This window comes from Ceratotherium simum, chromosome 13, assembly GCF_057802395.1.
Source record: "Ceratotherium simum simum isolate JZ-2026a chromosome 13, ASM5780239v1, whole genome shotgun sequence".
In the NCBI taxonomy this organism is placed as follows: domain Eukaryota; kingdom Metazoa; phylum Chordata; class Mammalia; order Perissodactyla; family Rhinocerotidae; genus Ceratotherium; species Ceratotherium simum.
Window position 1 is genome coordinate 59,675,527 of NC_141912.1, and position 20,922 is coordinate 59,696,448.

Consider the following 20,922-nt stretch of genomic DNA (forward strand, 5'->3'; position numbering starts at 1 on the left):
GGGGAATAAAATTAGGGATAAGAATGTGGAGCAGAGAAAATTAATATTTGTGAAATCTTCCTATGTACAAAACACTGTATTTGGGACCATATAAATATTATTTTAACAAAATTCAAAAATAAGCAGCAATCTTCTTAATTTAAAGCTGTTGAGACTGATCCTCAATGGAGACCCCAAGTTGCTCAAGAAAATGGGGTTAAAAAGGGCAGAGTTCAAAATGGATCATAGACAAAATGTGAAATGGCACACTATACAACTTCTAAGAAATAACATAGGACAGAATTAAGGGAATCTTGGCTTTTGTGCTGACTTTTTAGATACAACACCACAAGCATGATGTATAAAAGAAAAAATGATAAGTTGGACTTCATTAAAAGGAAAAACTTCTGCTCTGAAGAAGACACTGTTGAGTACGAAAAAATAAAGCACTAATTGAGAGCAAATCATTAGAAAACATATAAAGGACTTGTTTCCAAAATATACAAAGAACTCTTAAAACACAAAAAACAACTCAATTTAAAAATGGACAAATATTTGTATAGATAGTCCATCAAAGAAGATATACAAATGACAGCTACACATACGAAAACATGCTCAGCATCATATGTCACTGGGAATTCCAAATAAAACAACAATGAGATACCATTACACACCAATTAGAAAGACTAAAATCCAAAACACTGACAACACCTAATGCTGGTGTGGACTGGAGGCAACAGGAACTCTCATTCATTGCTAGTGAGAAGGCAAAATGGTACACTCACTTTGGAAGACAGTCTGGCAGTTTCTTACAAAGCAAAACATACATAGGCTGACCATAAGACCCAACAATTACATTCCCAGATATTTGCCCAAAGAACTAAAAATCTATATACACACAAAAAACCTGCACATGGATCTTTATAGCAGCCTATGCATAATTGCCAAAAACTGGAATCAACCAAGTTGTCTTTCAATAGGTAAATGCATAAGAAAAGAAAACCTGTCATATATCTATACAATGGAGTATTAATCAGCAATAAAAAGAAGTGAGCTATCAGGCTAAGAAAAGACTTAAAGGAAACTTAAACACATAAACTATATACTATATGATTCCATCTACATGACATTCTGGAAAAGGCAAAACCATAAAGACAGTAACAAGATCAGTGTTGGCAGGGATTTAGGGGAGGGGAGGATAAGTAGATGGAGCACAGAGCATTTTTAGGACAGTGAAACTATTATGTATGATACCGTAATGATGAATGCTTAAAATTATGCATTTATCAAAACCTACTGAACTGTACGACAGAAAGAATGAAGCTTAATGTAAACTATGAACTCTAGTTAGTAACAATGTATCAATATTATTTATCAATTAGAACAAATGTAACACAATAATGTAAGATAATAATAGGAGACACCATATTAATGCAAATTTTTAATAGTAGAAGAAACTCTGTGTGAATGAGGGGAGAGGGGTGTATAGGAACTCTGTATATTCTGCATAATTTTTCTGTAGTCCTAAAACTGCTTTAAAAAATAAAGTCTTTATAAAAAAGTATTCAGATAAAATGGCAGGGCTAGAATTTGAACCCAGATCAATGCATGTTCACTGAGAAGACAAAATCCCAACTTCTATGTGAACAAAGAAGAAATAATCAATTCACTAAGGATACATTAAAATAAGAAAGAATGAGGCCCACACAAAAAGATGTAAATTAACAGAAAGAACGTAGGATTCTCAGAAAAAGTGGGCAGAAACACAGATTCTAGGGAAAGAAATTTCAGCTTGATCTTAATACTTAAGAAGGGCTAGAAAGGAAAAATTCTCCTTCTCAAGGGATCTGTTTTTCTAAAAGAAAATAACTGGCATCAAGACCATGATGTAAATGAAATGAATAATAATATCTGTCTGTCCCTAAAAGTTGTTGCTTAGAGGAGAGATCCACGGATTGAAAATAAGACGACAAAGGACTGATAGAGGTCTAAAACATAAGGAAGTATGTGGCGGTCAGGGCAGCAACATTTAGTAGTTATCCAACAAATACCACATTTCAAACCAGAATTTTTTTAAATGGCAGAGTATATGCACATTTCTTCGTTATGACTGTAACCACATGACCAGGAACAAGTTTGCCAAAATATGTCTCTCTGGCATAAGGGTTATTTTAAGCTGATTATTTTTAAGAAACTGCACACATAGGAGAAGCTCTGAAAACTGAGGAGAACTTACCCTTTTCTAAGAAACATTTGCATTTATAAGAGAAATCTCTATTCATAAGGGTCCCTCCCTCTCTGTGCCAGGAAGGGAAGGATGACTCTAGAAATCTCTGGAAACTCTCTTATCAATAGAGAAGAAAATGATTTAAATCTACATAACAACTTTACCCTGTTTACTGTGCTTTTCCTGGTAACCTCCCATAACCGACCTCATCTTAACAACAGCATGTTAAAAGCTATTTTTCAGGGGCAGCAAGCCAGCCAGGAGCATGTGCAGAAGAGAAAATTTTGATCTGCCAATCAAAACTCATTCTGCCAGAGCTTCCACATACCAGCCACCCACCCGGATCCCTTAAACGTTACCCCATACCCTGGATTGGGGACACAGATTTGGGAGCTTATCCTTCTGTCTCCTTATCAGTCAACTGCATAATTAACTGCTGCTTCTCTCAAAGACGGGTGTACCATGGTATCGGCTTCTGTGCACATCAGGTGGCGAGCCTTTGCTCAGTAACATGACATTAATTGAATGAATAGTCATTAATTTATTTACTCACAAACCTTCATGAGGTGTCTTGAAGCATGCAGGATGCTTGGTATATTCTAAAGAAATAGAGCACTTTTTCAGAAGTCTAGCAAGGGAAATGGACATAAACAAATAGATAAAATAAAACTGCAATTACAAATTGTGATAAGTGTGGGAGATCAAAATTTGGCCACCCTGAAATATGTCTCTTTACCTTGATTATTTTCTCTGATGGACATTTGACCTCCCCCACTAACTGCCTACAGGAATTTAACTCTGGGTATGGACAGACTAGCAGGGTCCTCGCTAAGCCCATTCTTTTCAAAGTTCTGTTTACCAAATATTTACATTTGTAAAGGTATCTCCCTCTGTGTAGTGGGAAGAAGTGGGGATGACCTTATCTGTGAAAACTCTTATCAGGACAGAAGAAGAAGACTTAAATGTACATACTCTTGATTACTATAATTCCTGGCTCTCTGGCCACATTCTCTATAGGTGGCCCTGCAAAGCATTGTCTGACAAACATTTACATTTCCCTCTTCATGTAAACTGTCTTCTTCCCCTCTAAAATCCTAAAACACCACCCACTCACAACATCCTTCTTTGTCTTGAGCTGAAGATTGTATTTAAGACGAGAATCTCTGCCATTGTGTTGAGAAACTCAGTGTCTGGTTTCTCCCATGTATACACGTTACTAAACTTGGTATTATTTTACCCTGCTAACCTGTCTTGTTAATTATTTGGCCAGCCATAAGAACCTGAAGGGAAAGGGCAGAGGGGGATTCTCCCTCTTCCCCGACACAAGTCTAGAAAGAAAAGAATATGGCATGTTGTAATGGGTGGTAAGAGAGATTTCCCATAGGCCATTTTAAACTGATATCTAAGTCTCAGAGACCTTTACAGAGGATGAGAGAGAGGAAAGGATACAGTATTCCAGGCAGAAGGAATAGCCAGAAAAACAAAAACCAAACCAAACAAAAAAACCTTGGTGTGTTTGAAAAACTGAAAGACTATCACCACAAAGTTTGGTGCTGGAAATTTGATAATTAATATAAATATAATCTCTCAAAAAATGGGTGTTTTTTGCTTAAATTAATTTTTAATTGAAAAATGTTTTCAAAGTTATTTATATTCATTTATATCCTAAGTTCACAGTACATGCTAAAACAATAGCTGTATTCTCAATCATTTTATAAAGCAAGGATTAATGACCTGCCACAATATCATACAGCCCTAACCTCCAGTGTATCGTAAAGGAATATAGAGAAATATGTGGGAATGTAGTACATTTCATGTGAAGTAAATGCAAAAAAATCACCTTTCATGAGATTTTTATTTAACTTCTCACAATATTTCAAGTGGCTTCAAACTGTAAACACAGTCTTGTTCAGAAAAAGTTAAAGTGCAAACATGATGTTTGAAACTTGAAAAATGAGACAGTAGACTCTAAAAGGCAGGTATTTGTAAAGAATCACTGAGTAGGGCCTGCATTGACTGTGATTTACTTTTAAAATCAAGACTAATATGAAGGATATTTAGGCTATACACACTATAATTTCTGACAAAAGAAAGCATACGTTTTCTTTTGCAGAAGGATAATATATTTTGATACTAGAGTCAAGGAAAAATTTTATGCTTTGGTCTTTTAACATGGGAGATTGGGAAAAGTAATGGGCCATGTCTTCTAGCATGGCTTTGCAAGAGATAGAGAAATGTCCAAATGGACGTCTCTTAAACCGATTCTGCATGAAAATTGAAAGCACAATGTAACACAGTAACTTTGTGAAATAATTTTTTTGACTAGCTCGATAATGTGCTCTAGAACAAGATCTAAGAGAAAATCATGGTATGGATTCCCAGCTTTTGTGTACACCTTTTGTACATATTAGCTGCCTTGTTATTTTGGAAACTGATGAATCTCTACATGCATTTGAAATATATAAACAAACATGTTTAGCCAAACAAATATGTGAAAAGAAATTAATTTGATAAGACACACCTAACATACATTAAATATTTTAATGTTCTCATAGGCATCTAAGAATATGGAGGTGTGTTTTCTTTATCCACTTCAGGTAACATTTACAAAGACCTTATCTTCAGAGTAAAATATCTGTATATTTAATATTATAAGGTACATGCAGGAAATGTGTATAATATTTAAAAAATTTCTTTTTCTGTATTTTGGATGACAAACAATACCGTATTAGAGAGTTGAGAATTACTTGTAATCAAAGCCACTTCAACATTTATGCTGATTTGGGAAGAAAGAACCCTCTATAAAGAAAGGAAATAACCTTAAAAAAAGTAACAATACAAATTCCCAGCTACTTGGAGATACACTAGGGAAAGTTATTGATGTATCCACATGATCAATTTGTATAAAATAAAATAATTTTACATAATAAATGTAGACATAAAAGGTTTCATGATTAAATTTATATTGAGACTTAGTATAAGAAAAAGCATTGCATTGAACAATATTTTATCACTTAGACGGCAAAGAATGGCAGGTGACGATTGGAAATGGAAAGTGTTAAGAATTCTGGAGAAACAAGTCCTAACTTCTATATTCTTTCTATTAATAATATTTCATTGGGAAAATCAATTGATCTATTTAACTTTTGGTTTTCTCATCATCTAGCCACAGTTACAGTAAAAGACACATCAGAAAAATTTTGTGAAAACCTCTGTTAAAATGAACACAATGTCTAAATACTTATTTTCATGCTGAAAAAAGAATGTATTGGTGTCTTTGGAATGGTTTACTCAGAGATGATTACAAAAGCACAATTTTTGAAAGTTCAATACATAGCAAGAGGAAGAAGAGTGGAAATGAACTATGAAGGGGCACAAGGAAATTTTCTGGGGTGATGGATGTGTGCCATATCTTAATTTGTGTGATAGTTACATGAGTAAATACAATTGCCAAAATTCCTCTAATCGTCTATGTAAGACCTTTATATTTTATTATATATGAACTATACCCCAATTTTAAAAAATCTTAAAAACAGTTAAGAGCCCTATGTAGAGGCTGTTTCTCTTAGAATATTGCTCACCTCATCCTCCAAAAAAAGAAGAAAAAGAAATAAAGAAAGAGTAAGAGAAAATAAGCTACTTAGACAAATGACAAAAATGTAGGAGCCTCAGGTACTTGATTATACCATTGTTTTATTTTTTTAAGAATACACCATGAAATTCTGATCAATGACCTTTTCAGAAAAAAAGAAAATACAAAATTCTCAATAAAGAGGAATCACATTTACATTCTTCCCCTTTTTGTGCAACTGCTTATTAACTTTTTTCCACAGTTCAATAAAAAATAATTTTAGTAGCAAAATCTATAATCCTGAATTTTTACATTTTCTGTCTGTCATAGTCATTGCTCTCACAAGCAACATCAAATCTGAGGCCAACAACAACAGACGGTCTTCAATTCATTTCTAATGAACCATTTCTGAGTGTGTCTGGATTGTTTTGTTTACGTTTTGCATTTTTTCTTAAATTTTATAATTTCTAGGGCTTTGTATCAAACGTCAACATTTTTTAAAACAATTGTTAAGGGACAAACAAACAAATAAACCCCATTCTAAGACAATAATCTAAAAATAATCTAGACTTTTACTAGGGTTCTACACGAAACAATGAGATGATTTAACACTCAGAGATTTTTTCCTAGCTACTTTTTCAAATAATAAAAATAATCTTTAAATATATTTCTACACAGCTCTGTGAATAAAATTCAAGAGATTTTATGTATGGTTATGCTAAATTATGATATTCTGGATGCCCATGGTTATAAGAAATGTTTTAATATCTGTACTCAGAATATATCAGAGGGTGTTAATGATTTGAATTGCATTCCTATAACAGATCTTGAAGTTTTAATGCCTACTACCTCAAAATGTGACCTCCTTTGGCAATAGGGTCTCTAAAGAAGTAATCAAGCTCAAGTGAGGTGTTTAGGGTGGGCCTTACCCCAATATGACTCATGTCTTTATAAAAAGGGGAAATTTGGACCAGAGATAGACGTGCACACAGGAAGAATGCAAGAGAAGGTGAAGGCAGAGATTGGGGTGACATAGCAGAGGCTAAGGAATTCCCAATTTTGCCCTAGCAAACCAATACTGAGAGCACATGGGAGGCTTTATTAAGGTAGGAAACAACCAGAAACTTTATTTATTCTGAAAAATACCATGATGCCAGATAAAACTGTCTCTTGCCTCCCTCCCTTAAACCCAACTTCAATGAAGTAAGAGCTCATTTGTTTATTCAAAAAATGGTTTTTGAATATCTTTTGAGTTTACTACTATCTTCAAATAATATAATACCAAATCACATATAATGTAAGAGCCTTACTAAAAGAAACAGTGATTTTCCCTTCACTTCTTTTGTGCTGTTGTTACCAAAAAGCAATTTTACTTACTTAGTGAATTCTGTTTGTAAAGGTATAATTGGTCAGAAGATGTATTCATCTGTCAAAGAAAATATACTTACTCCTTAGTTACTTTTTTTGATGAAATTGGAACTATGTGAGGTTCCAACTTCTCCAGTGAGAAAAGGATAACTTTTAATCTTTTGTAAATTCATTAGAACTGCAGTGGTGGCTGCTCCCCTGGGAACTGAGGGGTGGGCAGTGACAACACTTGTATGATTTTATATTAAAAGCAAGACCAGTAGAAAGCAATCTGAAACCACAGATTTGGAGTCACACAGATCTTGGTCTGATATTTAGATTCATCACTTTCTATACACTGTGATTTTGCTTAAGTTACTGAAAATATCTAAGTCTTGGTTCTCTCACATATAAAATGGGCATACAGAAAGTCTCACTAAGAGACTTTGTTCTAGCACAAAACGATATAAACAATAAGTGTCTGGTACAGATAGTCTCATTAATTGCTTGTGTGAATGTAATATTAAATAGGTCCAAAGGATAATTTGATACAATCTGTCCAAATCTTGAAAGCTGACACATCTTGATCAATCTATTTTACTTCTAGGAATTTATTGTACGAAAATACAGACACATGCATGTAAAAGGGCAAATGCAATTAATTTCCCCAAATAATAGTTTATAATTGCAAAACATTAAAAATTGTGGTCATTATGTTAAATTCATAAAATAAAGTATGGTGTAGCTATCCAACAAAAAAGTGGAAGATCCACATATCAACACACATTGTGTTCAAAACTCTGGTGTCTGTAAAGGAAATATCTTCCATCTGTTAAGGGTGGATATTGTACCATAGATTTCTGTTTCTAGGATGAAAATTCTGTTGTGATCTTACTTTTATATTAGCACCTATTTTACGTTTACATTAGCATTTTGGGCTAAGTGAAACAGACAAACAAAAAAACAAAACCTCTAGTAACATACCAGAATTTTGTAGTTTTCATTCAATATGTTAAATGCATAAAGATCAACATGGATTTTTACTTACACTCATTAAATTTCAAACATTTTTTTTCAATTATATCCATTAAAAATTTTAAAACATATCCTTATAAGAAGTAAGAAAAGTTCTAATGTATAGCGCTTCATAATTTAAGGCATCCAGGACAAATTTGCATCAATTATACACTGAAGAAAAGAAACAAAATTTATACGGGCAAGTAGGGGCAAAGCTTCACATTTCCTGAAAGTCTACTTAGTAGTGTCCATAAGGAAAGGAGGCCAAAGCATCAACAGGAATGCCAATTACACAGGCAGCGAAGGAGCCAGATGCTGTTGGCAAAACAAGCTCCAGAGTGTGGCATCTGGGTCCAGTAACTGCCGTGCAGAGCCCCATCTGTAGCTAAAGCTGTTGACTCTGCTTTGGGGGAAGAAAAATCAGAAATAAAGAAGGCAGTTAAATCCTAAACTGTGCCAGGAATAGCAGAAGGCAGGTTGCAGTCAGCATTCAAATTACATCCCTAGCCCAATTTGCTTTTTAATGTCTTGAAACTGCGTAAACACTAAACTATGTTAACCCCAGTTGTTTAGAGATGAGCACATGTAGGTAGTTCAGTAAGTTAAGACACACAGATCACCTACACAGATTTGATATTACAGCAAATATTCATTTTCCTAACATTTTTCTTCTCGAGGACTATAAGCATATGGTGAATGAAATGCAATTTTCATTGGATCTATTAAAATATATGCTATTTTGAGTATTCATTATGGTATGTAATGTGAATTACTCCAAACAGTATGAAATTTAAGAATTTTCTTTACAATTTTTGATAAGTTTTCTTTATACTGACTCTTCACAAAATGAAATAAGATATTCATTGTATCCTTTACTGAGACTCCTGAAATTTCTGCTCATTAGAAATTTCTGAGAAAGTTTCAGAGAGCCCTAAACTTTAACTAATAAACTCTTCCTTCATTACAAAAGAATAATCTCTTCTTAGTGTTCTTCATTTGCTATACATATAAATATATAAAATGGGAATAATTGTCTCTGTATGAGTCCATGGATTTATCATTATAAGATGCTGATCTAGTCTTTTTCATATATACATTTTTGAAAACAAGATAAACCTTGGAAATAATAAAAACTAGTAATATTTAGAGTTCACTAAATACCTCGTGTACAGAATTTTATTTAATTATTACTATAATTCTATGAAGTATAACTATTATTATTCCCATTTTCTAGATAAGGAAACTGGAAGCTTAGGAATATAAATAAACTTCCTTAACCCAAGTCGCACTAATCTTTACAGATAGAACCAAACTTTATATCCTATATCCAGACACTCTGACTCTAAAAACTGTGGGTTTCTCTCTCTCTCTCTATCTCTCATATAAAATATAATTTGGTATAATCACTTCAGTAATGGCAGGGGAAGTGCTTCTTAAAATCTATTCTTCCATAAAAGAAATGAAAACACTGGCAAACACAATCAAAATCAACTTTTTCAGACTAGTTCTGGAAATGAACTAAACACTAGCAAAAATCCGAGGAGTGTTTATTCAAGAAAAATGGCTGAATCTCACAAGCATAGTCAGCTTTGCGGTGGCTTAACTTGCAGTATTCCCATCCCCTTCTCCCCAGCTCTGCAATAGATTTGAAAACCAACAGCATTACAATAAAGGCATCTTTGAAACCAGCAGTCTAACAGCCACTGAGGGGCTCATCCAAAGGATTCTTCCCAGGGAATGTCACTATTTCATTGGTCTGACAGCTCTCTGATAAGTTTCATTCTCAGGAATTGACTTTATTTGACCTGACTCAAACCTAACTCTACTCAAAAAGCCCTATGTAAAGGGCATTTGTTAAAAACAGTCAGTGGCGATTGCTTAACATTGTGGCTGCTTGAGGTGATGATTTCAGCTGCGGCTAACAAGAGGTTGACCAGTAGACTTAAAGGTAAAAAGTGCAGAATGACATGTTCATAGAGGTCTTTGAAGAGCTAGACATATTCCTGGGAAACTAGAAGGCAACACAACATGAAAGTCTGTGCACAGGCTTAAGAAAGACATGAGAAGACTTTAATCTCTTATCACTGACCGACTTTGAGACTCTGTGCAAGCAGGAAGAGAAGAATAAGACAGAGTTGTAAACTGCCTAGCTGAGTGTTGAATGCTTGCCTCAACACTCACACGCAGAGTCCCTCAGTAAAGGCTGGGAGACATTAGTTCAAGGAGATTAAGAATATCTCTCTTAAATCATTAGCTGACCACTAGGTGCCAAGCAGAGACTATACTAGTGCATGTGACAAATAATAAATAATTTACAGAATTATTCCAGGAAAATCACTAAACTGAAAACAGCAAAACAAAACAAAAATAAAATACAGTAACAACTGGGAAGAAGTAGGATCTCATTTCCAGATTTGCCACATTATATTATTTAAAACATCAAGTGTTTATAAAAAATTATGAGTCATACAAAGACAGAAAGTATGTCTCATACACAGGAATAAATGCAATCAATAGAAACGGTCCCTGAGGAAGCCTTGATATTGGACTTACTTGACAAAGACACTAAATCAGCTTTAATAAATATGTTCAAAGAAAAATAAAAACCATATTTAAATAATTAAGGAAAGTATGAGACTGAAGTCTTGCCAAATTTAGAATGTCACTTAAGAGATGAATTATAAACAACAAACTAATAGAAATTCTAGAATTGAAAAGTACAAAAAATGCAATAAAAAATCAATAGAGGGGCACAACATCAGATTTAAGTTAGTAGAAGAAGGAAGTAGTGAATTTGAACATAAACCAATTAAATTATTGAACCTGAAGATCAGAAAGAAAAAAATACAGACAAATAAACAGAGCTTCAGAGAACTGTGGGACCCTATCAAGTATGTTAACATACACATGTAAGAGTTCTAGAATCAGAAGAGATAGAGAAAAAGACAGATAAAATATTTGAAGAAATAATAGCCAAAACTGTCCAAATTTGATGGAAAACATTAATCTAGACACTCACGAAGCTCAGTGAATTCCAAGTAGAATAAACTCAAAGAGATAAAAAGCTAATCACATGTATAATCAACATGTCAAAAGACAAAGGGAGAATTCCTTTAAAAAGTAAAAAGTGACTCATTATGTACAAAGGATCCTCAGTAAGAGTAGCAATCAATTACCAAAAAAACATGTGGCCAGAAGGCAGTGCTACGACGTATTTGAAGTGTACAAGAAAAATATTGTCAAACAAGAACTTTATATCCCTCAAAGCTAATCTTGAAATTCAATGAGAAATTAAGACATTCCCAGACAAACAGAACTGAGAGAATTTATCACCAGCGGAATTGACCTACGAGAAATATTAAAGGGAGACTTTAGGCTAAAATGAAAAGTCACCAGACAGTAATTTGAATTCACACACACAAAAATAAAAAGCATAACTAGTAGTAACGATACAGGTAAATATAAAAGAGCATAAATGCAGTTTTATTTATTACTCTTTTCTTTTCCTGTCTGGCTTATTGCATAAAGCAATAATTATAAAATTGTGTTGGTTGGCCTATAATTTATAATAATCTAAAGGAGGTGGAAGGGAATGGAGCAATAGTGGAGCAAATTTTTTATATGCTATTGAAATTAAGTTGGTATTAATACTATGTAGATTGCTTTAAATTAAGAGGTTAATTGTAATCTACAGGACAACCACTAAGAAAATAAGCTAAAATATATATAGTAAAAGTAAAAAGCAAATTAAAGTGTTATACCAGAAAAAATCTATTTAACACAAAAGAAATCAATAATGGGGGAATAGAGGAACTAAAAAAGACATGACATATACAAAAAAGGTAGGAAAATAGCAGATTTAAACCCTGTCTTATCAGTAATTACATTAAATGTAAATTGAGTGAACACTCTAATCAAAAGGTAGAGATTCCAGAATGGATTTTAAAAATAGTCTAATTATATGCTATCTACACGAGACAAACTTTACATTCAAAATCACAAATAGACTGGTAATAAAAGAATGAAAAATTTATTAAGCAACATACTCCTAAATAATCAATGATCCAAAGAAGAAATCACTTGGGAAATTAGAAAACATTTTGAGATGAAAGAAAATAAATACACAAGATACCAAAAAGTTATGAGATGCCACTAAAGGAGGGCTTACAGTAAAATTAATAGCTGTAAAGACACTAAAAAAGAACAGAGATCTGAAATCAATAACGTAACCAACCACCTTAAGAAACTAGAAAAAGAGAATACTAAATCCACAAGAAGCAGATGGAAGGAGATAATGAGATTAATGAAACAGAAAATTTAAAAAATAGAGAAAAACAATGAAACCCAAAGTTGGTTCTTTGAAAAGAGAAACAGTGAACTAGACTGACCAAGAAAACAATAGAGAAGACTCAAAATAATAGAATCAGAAATTGAAAGAGAAGAAATTATTACAACCTTACTGAAATTAAAGGTATACTAAGGGAATACTATGAACAATTATATACCAACCAATTAGACAACTTAAATGAAATGGAAAAATTCCTAGACAGACAAAAACTGCCTAAAACAACTCAAGAATAAATAGAAAATCTGAATACACTTACAATAAGCAAAGTGATTGAATTGGTAATTTAAACTTGCCCACAAAATAAGCCTAGGACCAGATGGCTTTACCAGTAAATTTCACCAAACATTTAGAGAAGAATTAGCATCAGTCCTTCTATAACTCTTCCAAAAGATGAAAGAACAACTCTCAACATATTCTCTGTGAACAAAATTACTCTGATACCAAAACCAGTCAAAGATATCACACATACACATACACAAAATGAAAAGAAAACTGTAGACCAATATCTCTTATCAACATAGACTCGAATTTGCTCAACAGAATACTAGCAAACCAGATTCAGCAATATATAAAAAAGATTATACATGATAACAATTGGAATTTATACTAAAAATGCAAGGTTGGTTCAAAATCATAAAATAAGTGAATATAATGCACCATATTAATAGAATAGAGGACAAAGTCAAATACTAGTAGAGGCAGTAAAAACATTTGACAATATCCAACATGTTTTCATGAAAAGAAGGGAACTCCCAGAATGTGATAAAGTGCACCAATAAAAAATCCACAGCTAATATTATACTCATTGGTGAAAGACTGCATGATTTTCTTTTAAGCTTATGAATAAGACAGGTATGTTCAGTCTTGTCACTTCTATTCAACATTGTACTGGAGGTTTATTCAGGATAATTAGGCATGAAAAAGAAAAAAGCCATCCAGATTGGAAAGGAAGAGGTAAAACTATCTCTATAATCAGATATAGAATATCCCAAAGAATCTACAAAAAATTATTAGAATAACTGACTTCACCATGGTTGCAGAATACATGATCAATATACAAAAATCAGTGATATTTCTATATACTGGAAAATAAAAATCCAAAAATGACATTAATAGAACAATCTCATTTACAATAACATCAAAATGAATCAAATTTTAAAAATAAATTTAACAAAGAAATGCAATACTTGTTAAAAATAGTTATTAAAAGCTATAAACATGGTTGGAAACAATTAAAGAAGCATAAATAAATGAAAAGACATTCTGTGAACGTGTTATCGGAAGACTCATTTTTATTGACATAGAAATATTTTCCAAGTTGTTCTTTGGATTTAACGCAGTCTCTGTCAAAATCCCAGTTGCCTTTTTTTGCAGAAATTGACAAGCTGATACTAAATTTCATATTGAAATGCAAGGGTCTTGGCAGAGCCAAAACAATCTTGAAATAGAAAAAAAAGTTAGAGATATACTTCCTAATTTCAACATTACTAAAAGCTGCAATAACAGAGAATGGTACTGGAACAAGGATAGATATAGATCAACGGAATAGATTTAACAGTTCAGAAACAGTCTCTCACATTTTTGTTCAAATGATTTTAAGAAAGAGCGCCAAGACAATTTAATGTGGAAAAAACAGTCTTTTCAAGAAATGGTCCTGGAACAGCTGGATATCTACGTGCAAAAAAATAAAGTTGGACCCTTACCTCATGCCATATACAAAAATTAATTAACTTAAAAGGAATTATACCAAAATGTAAGAGATAAAACTATAAAATTCTTAGAAGAAAATATAAGGGGCCGGCCCCATGGCTTAGCGGTTAAGTGCGTGTGCTCCGCTGCTGGCGGCCCGGGTTCGGATCCCGGGGGCGCACAGACGCACCGCTTCTCCGGCCATGCTGAGGCCGCGTCCCACATACAGCAACTAGAAGGATGTGCAACTATGACATACAACTATCTATTGGGGCTTTGGGGGAAAAGAAAAGGAGGAGGATTGGCAATAGATGTTAGCTCAGAGCCGGTCTTCCTCAGCAAAAAGAGGAAGATTAGCACCGATGTTAGCTCAGGGCTGATCCTCCTCACAAAAAAAAAAAAAAAAAAAAAGAAAATATAAGAATAAATCTTTGTAACCCTGGGTTAGGCAACAGTTTCTTAGATATGACACCAAAAGCAGAAGTGACAAAAGAAAACATAGATCAACTGGTCTTCATCAAAATTAAAATTGTGCTTCAAAGGGTACCATCAAGAAAGTGAAAACTTAACCCACAGAATAGGAGGAAATATTTGCCAATCATATCTGATAAGGAGATATGGATATCTGTATCCATGCAGATATGGATATTTTCTATCCAAAATATATAAAAGTTCTTACAACTCAATAACAAAAAGACAACCCAATTCCCAGTTGGGCAAAAATTTGAAGAGATATTTCTTCAAAGAATACATACACATATCCACAAAGCACGTTTTAAGATGATACATCATAAGACGGTTAACACCATGAGTCTTTACAGAAATGCAAATCAAACGCACATCGAGATACCACTTTACACCCGCTAGGACCACTAAAATAAAAAGACAGACGTCAATAGTATTGACAAGGGTGTGGAGAAATCGACATTCTCCTACATTGCTGGTGGGACTATAAAATAGTGCATCCATTTTGGAAAAAGTGTTTGAAAGTTCCTCTGAAAGTTAAACGTAGAGGTACCATATGATCCAGCAATTGCACTACTAGTTACATCCTCAAAAGAATTAGAAATATCACCCATATACATCCTTGTGCATGAATATTTATAGCAGCATTACTCATAATAGTAAAAAAGTAGGAACAACCTAAATTTCCATCAAATGAAGAATAGATAAACCAATGTGTTATAATCATACAATGTAATATTATTTAGCAATAAAAAGGAATGAAGTATTGATACTTGGTGCAACATAAATCTTGAAAATATATGGTAAGTGTGATAAGCCAATCACAAAAGACCACACACTGCATGATTCTACTTATATGAAATGTCCAGTACAGGCAAATCCATACAGGCAGAAAAGGAAAAGGGAATGGGGAGGGACTGCTAATGGGTTTGGATTTCTCTTGGGGTGATGAAAATTTCTAAAATAAGACAATGGTAATGGCTTCACTTCTCTATGAATATATGAAAAACTCTTGAATTGTACTCTTTAAAAGAGTGCATTGTACAGTCCACAAATTATGCCTCCTTACAGTTATTATAAAAAAGATAATTAGATAAGGAAATTCCTAAATAGTGAGTCATCACATTTATGTATAACACATGTGATACACAAATTATGCTCACCTCACTGACAGTGTATTTAATGAAGTCTCTCCTCTCCTTACAACCTTGTAAAGCCAATGTTAATATAACATTTATGTTAACATGTTATCTTTAAAATCACAAAGAAGAAACACAATCAGAAAGCCTACTTCAGTTGGACTTCTATCTTTATATCTAGAAACAAAATACAACACAATATCTTTGGAAATAAAATCAGAAATCTATCAAAAATATGAAGAACGGTAAAATGACTAAGAGACTTTGTGCTCATTTAAGAGGCAATGTCTTTTGACACATTTATAAATTTAAGTCATTATGAGTTCACAATTAGTGATGTCAGAGTTATCTAGGAAGACTGATTATGTCTCATGAATATTAAAATAAAGTGTATTTCAATTAAGCCTTTTAGACTTTGTCGCTTGTTTTGTTTTAGATCTTTATGATCTTGGTATCAAATAGCAATATCTTTAACTAAATAAAAGTGCTATCATGTTGGATAAATTACTATTTGAGTCCTCTCGCTCTGTCTGATATACATCATAAGATAACATATTTTGGGCAAATAGGTAGATAAACATAAGTGATATATTACACATACACATACATATTTTTTCCCCATACATATGAATGAGACTGCATTTTGGGAAAGAGAACGCAGCTACTAACATCCAGGATAGCCAGGAGCTGGCCAGGTACTATAAGCTAGGTTTACAGTTAGATCTCGGTATTCTCCTATTGAACATTTAACAATTTCACAGAATTAAAATGAGGCAAGGCTACTCTGTGACCCTGATGAATCAAAACAAAAACCAACCTTCTCCATAATCATATCCGAATACAGACAAAAACATGCACATTATCTAAACCACGAGAATAGTGAACACTCCCCTATCACGGCTGGTATGCACGACTGCTGCATCTTTAAAAGTTCGGCTTTCACTCTGTCTAATCTTCCGCCCTTCAAGCTAAGATTTATGATGAACCCAATCATAGAAGTCTTTCCATGTCCTGACAATATCCTATCCAGGTCAAGTCCCACTTTCTTAAACCCTCCCCAAAAGTCTGGTGTCACAAGCTCAAACCTCGAAGTCTTTTCCAGCACCCTTTCACCGAGATGCCCCGTGGATTCACACAATGTGTCTTCTCCCTCTCGGAACAGTTATAAACCCAACTTTTTCAACCACAGCTGTGCTCCTGCTTGTGTTTGTCTGGAGGCAACTGACAGTGTGAGCACACACATACAGAAATACATAAACAAATTATCTTAGGCATTAAAGAAAGAGTTGAATGTTAAAAATTATATATGAGTCTCTGAAAAAAACTGGAAAATTCATATCATATATTGTAGGTTATAATTAATAGAGTTATTTAGAGAAAATAAAATAAACATAGATAACTACAAAAAAATTTTTCCTAGCCTAACAAAAGTTGATTGTTTCTCTCACTACATAGGCAGAGAGGCAGTTAATGTTAATTTGTGATGATATGTCAATTTTAATAATTGATAATGATGTCACAAAAAATTGCTCTGGGTTTTCACACTTTTGTATGTTTTAAACTAATGTCAACTATTGGCATTGTAAGTTATTCTATATTATCAAGATTACTCATTCTTAATTCCTATCATTGACATATCAATGTAACTATTGCAAGCTATTTCAGAATTTTCTTTTAATGAAATAAACTGTCTACTATTGACCAGTCTGGGTCTTATATCCCATTTTAGTCACCAAATGTGAGGAACATTTGTAAAAACCCTTACAAGCTTGAGATGATCCCGAATTCTCAATGATAATCACAAAAGAAAGTGTGTGAGTTATTTTGGAGGACACCCTGAAATCATTTTGATTTATCCCTAGAAAAATAATCATCTAAGTATACTTGTATTCAATTAATCTTTTTCTCTGACAAGAAGAAAAGCATTCCAGTTGCAATACACCTGGTTTTGCATCTACTTGAAAGACCTAGTGTATACCAAACAAGTCGAAGAATTAAAGCTACTTACCAATACATATTTGGTTATTAAACTTTTGAAATCATAGCAATAGTTGCTCAGTTTCTATTTAGAGTTTTTTCAGACTTATCATCTAAAAACTAATTAATACAATTAGATTATGAAAGATGTGGATAATTAATGTTGTAAAATGTATCAATAATTTGACTAAAATAATCCAAACTCATGATAATCTCTAGGTAATAAATTGAAAGTTTTAGTGCAATGGAGTCATAAGGACTCCATAAAATTCCATAAAATGGAGTTTTAACACACTAAGGATTCATGTTGTGGCACTTATTTGCATGGAATGGTCCAAAACAACACTGAGATGTCACAAATATATTTTGAAGACGTAAATGCATTTGTAACATGTACTACATCTGAAAATTGGATTTCCAAGTTAAAATTTGTTTATTCCTTTTTTTTTTTTTTTTGCTGGGGGGCTAACATCTGTGCCAGTCTTCCTCTATTTTGTATGTGGGTCACCGCCACAGTGTGGCTGCTGACAAGTGGGGTAAGTCTGCACCCAGGAACTGAACCTAGTCTGCTGAAGCAGAGCACGCCAAACTTACCCACTAGGCCACGGGGCTGGCCCCTATTTATTCCTTTTTCTGATTGAAATATATTTGACATACAACATTGGGTAAATTTAAGGTGAACAACATGTTTATTTGATACATTTATGTATTGTAATATGATTGCCATTGTAGCAATAATTGGCATCTTATGAGGTCACATAATAATCATTTCTTTTTTGTGGTGGGAATAATTACGATCTAGTCTCTTAGTAAATTTGTTGATTATAATACAATATTGTTGTCTATATCCCCTAAACTGTGCATTAGCTCTCCAGAACTTCTTTATCTACTAGTCGCAAGTTTGTACCCTTAAACCACATTTCTCCTATTCCCCCACCCACCAGCACCTGGTAACCACCATTTCACTCTCTGTGTTAACATGTTTCTTCCTGTTTTGACTTGGCATCTGGACTTTGGTATTTGCAAATTTCAAATGAATGTTGACACTATCTTGTCAGAAAATGGTTCTTCATCTCGGGATAGTTATTTTAATTAAATGGATGTAAAGTGAAAATAATGTCTGGATGCATCCCAAGAACATTGAGCACTTCAAGTAATTTCATGAAGAAAATGATAAATACATTACTCACCGATAGCTATTGCATAGGTCAGTACAGGTAGAATTGTTCTTACAAGGATTCGTTTTGCAGCCATTGGATTCTTGTTCACAAAAATTTCCTTCCCAATCAGACAGGCACACACACTGGTAGCTCTAAGGAAATATGAAAATTATACAACCTTTAGGTTATTTCTTACTATCAAGCCTAAAATCCAGATATTACTCCTGGCTATTTTGGTCTTTTAGCCAATTTATGCCTTTTTCAATTTTTATAGAATGTGAATACTTCCTCAAAATCACTTTTACCACAGTTTAAAAACTGCGTGAACAGCATTCCTTAGTACCTAATTCAAAAAAAATTTGCAGCATACTGATAAAATCTCATAGGATATTAAAATATTTATGTATTAGGCTCACAGTATAGAACTATTGGCTTTGTTAAATATCTTAATATAAAAATATTATATTAGTAATACGATGGCCAGTGATTGTATAAAACTAAATAACTAAATATGCAACTCAGGAACTAACTCATGAGTTAAAAAATATAACTACAACAAAAAAAGCTTCTGACAGCTTTGTGGTATAACTTACAAATAATTAACCTATATAAATTCAGTACTGTTAGTCAATTAAAATCGTAAAACTCTGTATATTTTTTTCTAAAGGATAGAGTTGGCCTATAACAATACTCAAAATACTAAAAGTAAAATTTTGCTTTCCTAGGGTGAGCAAACAAAAAAAACCTCAAAATACTGTGGGGTAATAATTTATATATTAAAAATATTTTTGAAGAATAGGGCTCTTGTCCAAAAAGTAGAATTTGGGCTCTTACATTTAGACAGTCTATATTTAGCATTATGAAAAATATTAAAATCAGTGTTGGCTATTATCTTGGTCTTCACCTTCAATACAGTAGCCACTAGCCACACGTGGCACCGACCCTTGAGACATGGCTGTTCCCAATTGAGACTGATGTTAGTATAAAATACACATGGGATTATGAACATTTAGTATGAAAAAAGAATGTCAAGTATCTTGCTATAATTGTATTACTTACATGTTGTAATGGTAATAATTTGGATATAAAGAGTCAAAATATATTATTGAAATTAATTTTACCTGTTTTCTTTAACTCTTTTTATTTTTGTGAGGAAGACTAGCCCTGAGCCAATATCTGTTGCCAATCCTCCTCTTTTTGCTGAGGAAGATTGGCCCTGGGCTAACATCCATGCCCATCTTCCTCTACTTTATATGGGATGCAACCACAGCATGGCTTGATGAGTGGTGCGTAAGTCTTCACCCAGGATCCAAATCTGCAAACCCCAGCCCACCAAAGCTGAGCACGCCAACTTAACCACTACGCCACTGGGCCGGCCCATCCTTTAAGTGTTTTTTTGTTTTTGTTTTTTTTTTGTGAGAAAGATCAGCCCTGAGCTAACATCCATGCCAATCCTCCTCCTTTTTTTCCCTTTTTCTCCCCAAAGCCCCAGTAGATAGTTGGATGTCATAGTTGCACATCCTTCTAGTTGCTGTATGTGGGACGCCGCCTCAGCATGGCCAGACAAGTGGTGCGTTGGTGCCCACCCGGGATCCGAACCCGGGCCGCCAGCAGCGGAGCTCACGCATTTAACTGCTAAGCCACGGGGCCGGCCCCCTTTAAGTCTTTTTTAATATGGCTGCTAGAAAATTTAAATCACACACATGGGTCTCATTACATTTCTTACTGCTCAGAACTGTGCTAGGTGATGTCAACCTGGTTTCTCCACTTGTGAATAGAGTTAAGAAGTCTACGTAGTTATATGCACGTACACAAGGAGCAGGAGCTCCCTGAGATTAGAGAACATTCTAGTTTAACACATCCCAGCATGCTGAGGAGGCCTAGCACCAGTAGATGCTTAATACGTGTTGGCTGAACAAATGAAAGAGAATAAACATGATAGGAAAAATAATGTATAAGCTGAAGTTAGTACTCAAAGCAGATTTCAAAAGAATTCTATATTC

The 20,922-nt window shown here is 33.7% G+C and overlaps 1 protein-coding gene across 1 annotated transcript in view; it reads right to left on the reverse strand.

Annotated features, from left to right (window-relative positions):
- The window catches only part of EYS (EGF-like photoreceptor maintenance factor), a 332,267-nt gene that overhangs the window by 298,037 nt on the left and 13,308 nt on the right, over nucleotides 1-20,922 (reverse strand). The window contains exon 2 of the mRNA XM_087438772.1: nucleotides 18,950-19,071. The gene's annotated coding sequence lies outside the window, so the exon portion shown is untranslated. The remainder of the gene's footprint in view (nucleotides 1-18,949; nucleotides 19,072-20,922) is intronic.